Genomic DNA, 6619 nt, shown 5'->3' with positions numbered 1-6619 from the left:
AACTGGAAGGAAGGTCTTCGGCAACAGCACAGGTGGCAGCCAGCACATTATTGGCCGGCAGCATGTCCCTAATCATAGCCAGGTCCTCCTTGGTGAACACAGCCCATGTTCCTCCCAGATGTGAGGCAGCAGTTTCTCCAGAGCTGGCTTATTTTCTAGATGCCCCCTGATGACTTTGCACATCATGGTGCTCTTGCTCACCAGCACCAGAGTCTTCCCTCGAAGGGACATTCGGGTCTGCTGCATCTGCATGGAGCCCACATTGTCTGCTCTCACCATGAAGCGGTTCGGGTAATCACCCAGAAGTTAGATGATCTTAAGGAACTAGTCGAACCTCCAGGTTCTCTGTCTTCCTGGGCCTCATGGCAGAGTATTGCCATGCAGGATTTAAAGACGATGCCACTCCAATGAGGATGCCTGTCCAGAGACCCAAATGAGGTTTTTAAGAGAAAAGGACACACAATTTTGTGTTCATAAAAATGAGTCAGGAATCCATGCCGTCTTTAAATTGGGACAATCATTTGAAGGTTCCCGTATTGCCAGACTGGGCTGGGGAAGACTGGTAATTTTGTCCAAGAGAAAAATATATGGAGAACCTGAGATAAAGTAAGTTTTTTTTTTTTTTTGTTTTTTTTTTTTTTGTTTTTTTTTTAACATCCAAAGCATTTTTATTAACAGTAAGATCCAGGTTAGTTTTTGTAGCCTCGGCTGGCCCTTCAGCCTCTGGCACGCTCGAACTTCCGGCCCTTGGAACGGACATAGGGTTTGGTGTGGCTGTGTGGAGTTCCTGGCGCCTTGCCGAAGTGTCAGTACACCTCTTGGCCCTTCCGGGGACCAGACAGGAGCACAGTGCCTCGCCCCTTGGGAGACTCCAGGACCAGCTGGTCAAAGGTAAGAATCTTACCGCCAGCCTTGAGGATGCGACTTCGGGCCCCGGGCCCGGCTGCTCACCCGCAGAGCACACACTTTCAGCTTGGGCACTTCCAGAATCTGCACATCATCTGTGACTGTCCCCACAACCACAGCGGTTTTGTTCTCCCGGCCAGGAAGCTTCATTTTTCGGATCATTCGGGACAGGAACAGAGGTGGCCGGTTAGTGCGGCTCATAAACAACCATTTCAGCACAACCTGCTTGAAGGTGGAGTTGGTCTGTCTGGCCAGAAACCTGTACAGCTTGACTAGCAGCCGCAGGTAGATGTCCTGACTCTTGGGCTCCTTGCGCCGAACCTTTCGGTCCTTGTTGTGGCGAATGTCAACACCCATGATGGCGCCTCCTGCTCGGCCAGGTCCAGAAAGCGATAAAGTAAATTTTTGATCGAGTCTTGACAGTGGGGCGTGCTGAAAGGGTGAGGGCCAGCCCCATGGCTGAGGGAATCAGGCCACCCAGGGTTTCCACCTCGCAGCAGCCACAGTGGGGTTAGGAAGGTCAGACATGTAAGAAGTGAGCAATGGTCGTTGCTTGACAGGCCCTGGCTGATAATAGGACTAGGCTTTCTACACGGGGAACGTGAGCAACAGGGCATCCCAACTTGGAGGAGGAAGCCAGGAGTGCTGCGTGAAAGCAGCACTTGTTTTTCCTTTGTGTGTGTTCATGCATTTATACATGTGCATGTGGGCATTCGCATGTGTGCATGTGAATGTGAAAATCAGAAGCTGACTTTGGGTGTCTTCCTCAGCTGTTAACTACATTTTTTTCAAATGTTGAATGCAGAATTGGTTTCCCCTATGACATCTTGAAACATGTACATCCGATAAAGCAAGATCTATTTTTGTAACAACAGCAAGATCCTTTGTTTAAAACTTTTTATAATGTATGATCTTGAAGTGGTAAACAGATGAGTAGTTTTCTTGGTGGCCGGTGTGGTGTGAGGCAGGCTCTCCAAGCTTCAGGATGCAGCCATGTTTACACCAAGGGAACCAGCCATGAATCAGCCTAAGATCCTTCCCTCCCGGAGCTTACTCTCAGCCAGGGAGGAGAGACAAAACCAGAAATGTGTGTTCTTGTTGCTGCTGAGCATGAGGGAGGGCTGGAAGTGGGAAGGATGGGGAAAGTCACTTTGGAAAGTGTGAGTTCACATTTTTCCCTTGGGAAGAAACACTGGAGCACTGAGATGGAGCAAGGTTTCTTAGCCTAGGGACTACTGCTGCAGAGCCAAAACATCTCTGTTACGGGGGCTCCCTGTGTCAAGTAGGCTGTTTGTCAGCATGCCCAACCTCCCCCACAGAGGAGGGGATCCCAGCCCACATCCTAGAGCTGCTAACACAAGGCCTGATACACAAGGAGAATGCACTAGAGAAGTGTATAGAGGGCTATGGCTGGGCAGTTAGGACTAATGCAGGTGATTGGGGATGGTGGAGGGGCTGCCCTTGTAGTGAGAAGAAACCCGTCAAAGGTTAAACATGGAGAAATGTACACGGCCAGACCACCAACACTTGGCTGTGAGAAGACTGGAGTTGGGGCAGTGAGAAAGGCTATTGGGAGATTTGGCAGAAGGGATTTAACCCAATCTTCCTCTTCAGAGGATCGTTTGGCTTCGGTGAGAACTGGGCATGGTGAGAAGTAAGAAGCTGTGGACTTCAAGGCAAGAGCCACTGGGGCCACAGTGGCATGCAGAAGTTGCCCAGCTTGGGTTAGGATTCGGTGGGTGAACTGACAGGACTGGAGTAAGAAAAAGGAGAAGTCAGACCATGTCTGAATGAGGAGAGCAGCTCAGTAGGGTTGACCACCATAGGGCAGGTCTGGAGGCTGGGTGGTGGCAGCATATGAGTTAGTGGCACTCTGGACATAATGCTGAGTTGGCTGTGATGTCTCAGAGTCAAGATGCAAGCATCACACAAGCTTGACACATGACAATGGTTCATTGAGGCAGGAAGAGACAGCAGTCACGTGTGACACATCATGAAGCTATTTACATCACAAAGGCATATGAACTACGCCTTTAAATTATGTATTTCCCTCATACATTTCAATTAAGATAAACCTAGGAAGAATGTTCTATCCCTGTCATTCACTCTTGTCACTTGCTTTCCATAATTTCAAACTAAGATGGAAAAGTTTGCTCGCAAGAGGAAGGATTTGCATGTCTGGGATCCATGGGTGAGCAGCTTTCGTTTCCAGTCCTCTCCCTCTCTTTATTAGATAAAATGTCAGTAGCAGAAGCCATCGGAACCAAACTCTTGCCATATTTCTCTTTACTGTTTCTTCCATCCCTAAGAAAAGTTACACCCTACAGAGGATCACAAGTCATAAGCTAGAGTAGAGGAAAGTGACTTTGAGGGAGTTAAAGATGGCACTTATATCTAGAACAAACTGTGCCATCACATTAGGCGCTGTGTTGGTGTTTAGAGAGCTCCCTGCCGCTCTCCGTCAGACACACACACACCTCTCAAGCCCCATGGCTGCTGTTTAGAACCCACCATGCCTCTGCACCTTCAAGGGGTTTCTTATTTGCAATACCCGCCTTCCCTGCCTTGGCCGCCCGATTTCATACTCTGTGTAGTGTCCAGTTATGAGTGCATGGAGTCTTAGGTTTAGATGCTCTGTGACAAGTACTCACAGAGGCCAAAGACAGTTCACAACTAGATAGTTCTTCCAACACAGTAAAAGAAAAAGCCACCATGGAACAAACCACTGAGACCATTACCAGTAAACCTTTGTCAAGGCTGACCATGGGGTTTGGCTTACGAACTATCATTTGCTAACCTCTGCATGGAGCAAAGTCTCCCAGGATAGGAAAGCCCTATAGCATCTCCTCCATACACGCAATGCGGGCCAGTATGAGCCAGTCAATGGAATATAACTCCAAATCTATTGGCAGGTCTGTATCATCTTCTCCCAGATTCCATGTTAGGAACTTAAGCATGTGCAATCCCAGATGAGGAAGATTAGATTATATTGTCTACTACCACAATAATTAATAAACATACAAAGATCATATAGTTTCAAACAACAGTCATTTATGATTACTCCAAAGTTCATGGGCCTTGCTCATATTTCTGCAGAGTTGGCAGTTTAGCTGGGGCTGGCCTTGGCTAGAATAATTTGTTTTACATGGCTTCTTATCTCTAGATGGTCCTCACTGTCAGGCTGAAGCCTAAGTATGAGCAAGAGTAAGCTTTCGGAGAGCAAATGGCTTGCTGAGGCCTCTAAGGACAGAAGCATGGAGAGCCCAGGCTGTCATTTCTACTGTATCATCTTAGCTACAGTAAGTTATAGACTAGGCCAGGGTCACACCGAAGCAAGTTGGCAAAACACTGAGTACAGAGAAGTCATTAACTGGGGTCCTCTGTGAGTCAGGTTGTCACCAGACCACTCCAATACCAGCTCATTACTGAAACACTTTCTCAGTGCTAGAGTGTCACTTAGGAGGAAGATTGGGGGGGGGTGAGGAGAATCAATTTATTGTCAGATTCTTTGAAGATTTGTGCTCTAAAGGTATCACATTTTTTAAATAGCAAAAAGCCATTGCTTGCTTCCTTCCATTTGGCCATGTCTGATAGGCGGCAGCTCCGGCGGAGGAAGTTACCATTGGGGAGGTGACATCAAGACTGTCTGAGCTGGCTGGAGCCCAGCAGTTACTAGATGAGACAGCCCATGGACATGCCCGGCTGCAGATTTGAGTTAGGAAAGTGCAGGCTGGGCTAGAGGAGACCAGGAAGAATGCCAAGAAGAGGGAAGGTGAACTCACGGGAGCCCAGGACCGAGTGAAGGAACCGGAAGCCTTGTTCCACCATAATGAGGCCGAGTTGGCTGTAACCCTCCGAGACAAGCATGGCCTGGAGACAGAGGTGGCAAAGCTTCGAGCGCACTGGCCAAGGCAGAGGAGGTCATGCTGTGGCCAAGAAGCAATTGGAGGAAGAGACGCTGATGTGAGTGGATTTGGAGAACCCGCTGTCAGAGCCTGGAGGAGGAGATGGTTTTCAGAAAGAATGACTTTGAGCAGGAGGTGAGGGAGCTCCAACAGAGGCATGAGCGGTGCTTGGGGGAGGTAAACAGTATCCAGCAACAAGAATACAACTTCAATATGGCTCAGGCTCTGGAAGACCAGCGCAGCCAGTACGATGAGCTAGTGCATCAGTACCGGGTGGAGCTGGAGCACACCGACCAGGCTAAGCTGGACAATGCCACACTGATCTCAGACCAGAATGAGAGGCTGCCCGTGGAGCCGGCGAGGAGCTCAAAGAGGCCCGCAAGCGCATGGAGTCCCTCAGCCACCAGCTCCCAGGCCTCCAAAAGCAGGCCAGTACTACAGAGGACCACAACCGCAAGCTGGAGGGGGCCTTGGCTAGGGAGCACGACAAGGTCCGAAATATGCTGGACACCAAGGAGCGGGAGATGACAGAGTTGCGAGACAGCATGCAGCAGCAGATGGTGGATTACCAGGAGCTGATGGACATCAAGCTGGCTTTGGGTTTGGAGATAAGCTCCTACCTCCGGCTGCTGGAGGGAGAAGAGGAGAGGCTTCAGCTGTCCCTCTCTCCATCACAGGTCTACTTGACTCTGACCACTTACAGCAGCGGCAGCGGCGGGGCTGGCGTGTCTGTGGGGTGGGGCCGACGCAAGCGCCAGCGTCTGGAGACTGAGGATGCTCCAGGCTCACCCAGCGGTGCCTCCAGTGTAAGCTGAGGCTCCCGCCTGGCCCAGCAGCCTGTGGCCACGGGGGTGAACATTGAAGAGGTGGACCTGGAGGGCAGGTTCCTGAGCCTTAAGAACTCTTCGGACAAGGAGCAGTCTTTGGGGAACTGGAAGATCAAGAGACAGGTTCTAGAGGGTGAGGACATCAGCTTCAAGTTTACACCCAAATACGCCCTGCGGGCCGGCCAGACGGTCACGGTCTGGGCAGCTGGCGCAGGGGCTACCCATAGTCTCCCATCAAATCTTGTGTGGCAGAGTCAGAGCAGCTAGGGGTCCGGGGAGAGATTCCTTCCGTACTCTCCTGGTAAATGCAGATGGCGAGGAGGTAGGCCTGCAGGCTGCGAAGCAGTCATCTGTCCAGGGGCAGGAGAACAGAGAAGAGAAAGAAGAGGAAGAGGCAGAATTTGGAGAAGAGGACGTTTTCCACCAGCAGGGGGACCCAAGGACTACCTCAAGCGGCTGCCAGATGATGTGAAATCTGTCCCACAGTCACCATAGTCTCCAGGACCCCTGAAAAAAATTGTTTTAATGTTCTGCTGTCACTAGTCCTTGGCACATTTCTGGATGACTGTTAAGCAAGTGTGGGTGGGGTCTGCTGGCCTTCCGAGATGACGTGCTATAGCGGCCTGGGCTGGGAACCTACAGGTTCAGGTACTTGGGCCTGGATCTGAGGCAGGAAGGTGGCTGCCAGTTCAGGATGAACCTCGTATGAAACTGGAGCTGGCGGCCTTGTGTTTGAGGAGTAGGTCTGGAGTAATCTGCAGGTCCTCTGAGGTCTATTTCGGGCTAGGCGAGGAGGTCACCCGGGTGGACGCCGCTGCTGGCGGGCCGCCTGTACTGCACACATTGCTCGGCTTGTACGGACTGTTTTCTTTTGTACGATGTGGGCTTTGGTATACATTTTGCTACTGGAAACTTTTGTACATTCAAATAAACACTGATTTTAACTAAAAAAAAAAAAAAAAGACAAAACAAAAATTAGAG

The 6619-nt window shown here is 50.2% G+C and overlaps 2 pseudogenes across 2 annotated transcripts; one reads left to right on the top strand and one right to left on the bottom strand.

Annotated features, from left to right (window-relative positions):
• Window positions 1-689: 689 nt before the first annotated feature.
• On the bottom strand, window positions 690-1263 carry LOC308418282 (large ribosomal subunit protein eL18-like; annotated as a pseudogene). Its single transcript has one exon. The product of its transcript is annotated as a large ribosomal subunit protein eL18-like (transcript).
• A 1-nt stretch (window position 1264) lies between these two features.
• LOC308418905 (lamin-B2-like) lies at window positions 1265-6110 on the top strand (annotated as a pseudogene). The gene is made up of 2 exons: window positions 1265-1303; window positions 4501-6110. The product of its transcript is annotated as a lamin-B2-like (transcript).
• The last annotated feature ends 509 nt before the right edge of the window (window positions 6111-6619 follow it).

Source organism: Micromys minutus (genome assembly GCF_963924665.1).
Source record: "Micromys minutus genome assembly, chromosome: 3".
Taxonomy (NCBI): Eukaryota; Metazoa; Chordata; class Mammalia; order Rodentia; family Muridae; genus Micromys; species Micromys minutus.
This window is presented reverse-complemented; position numbering and strand designations above follow the sequence as displayed.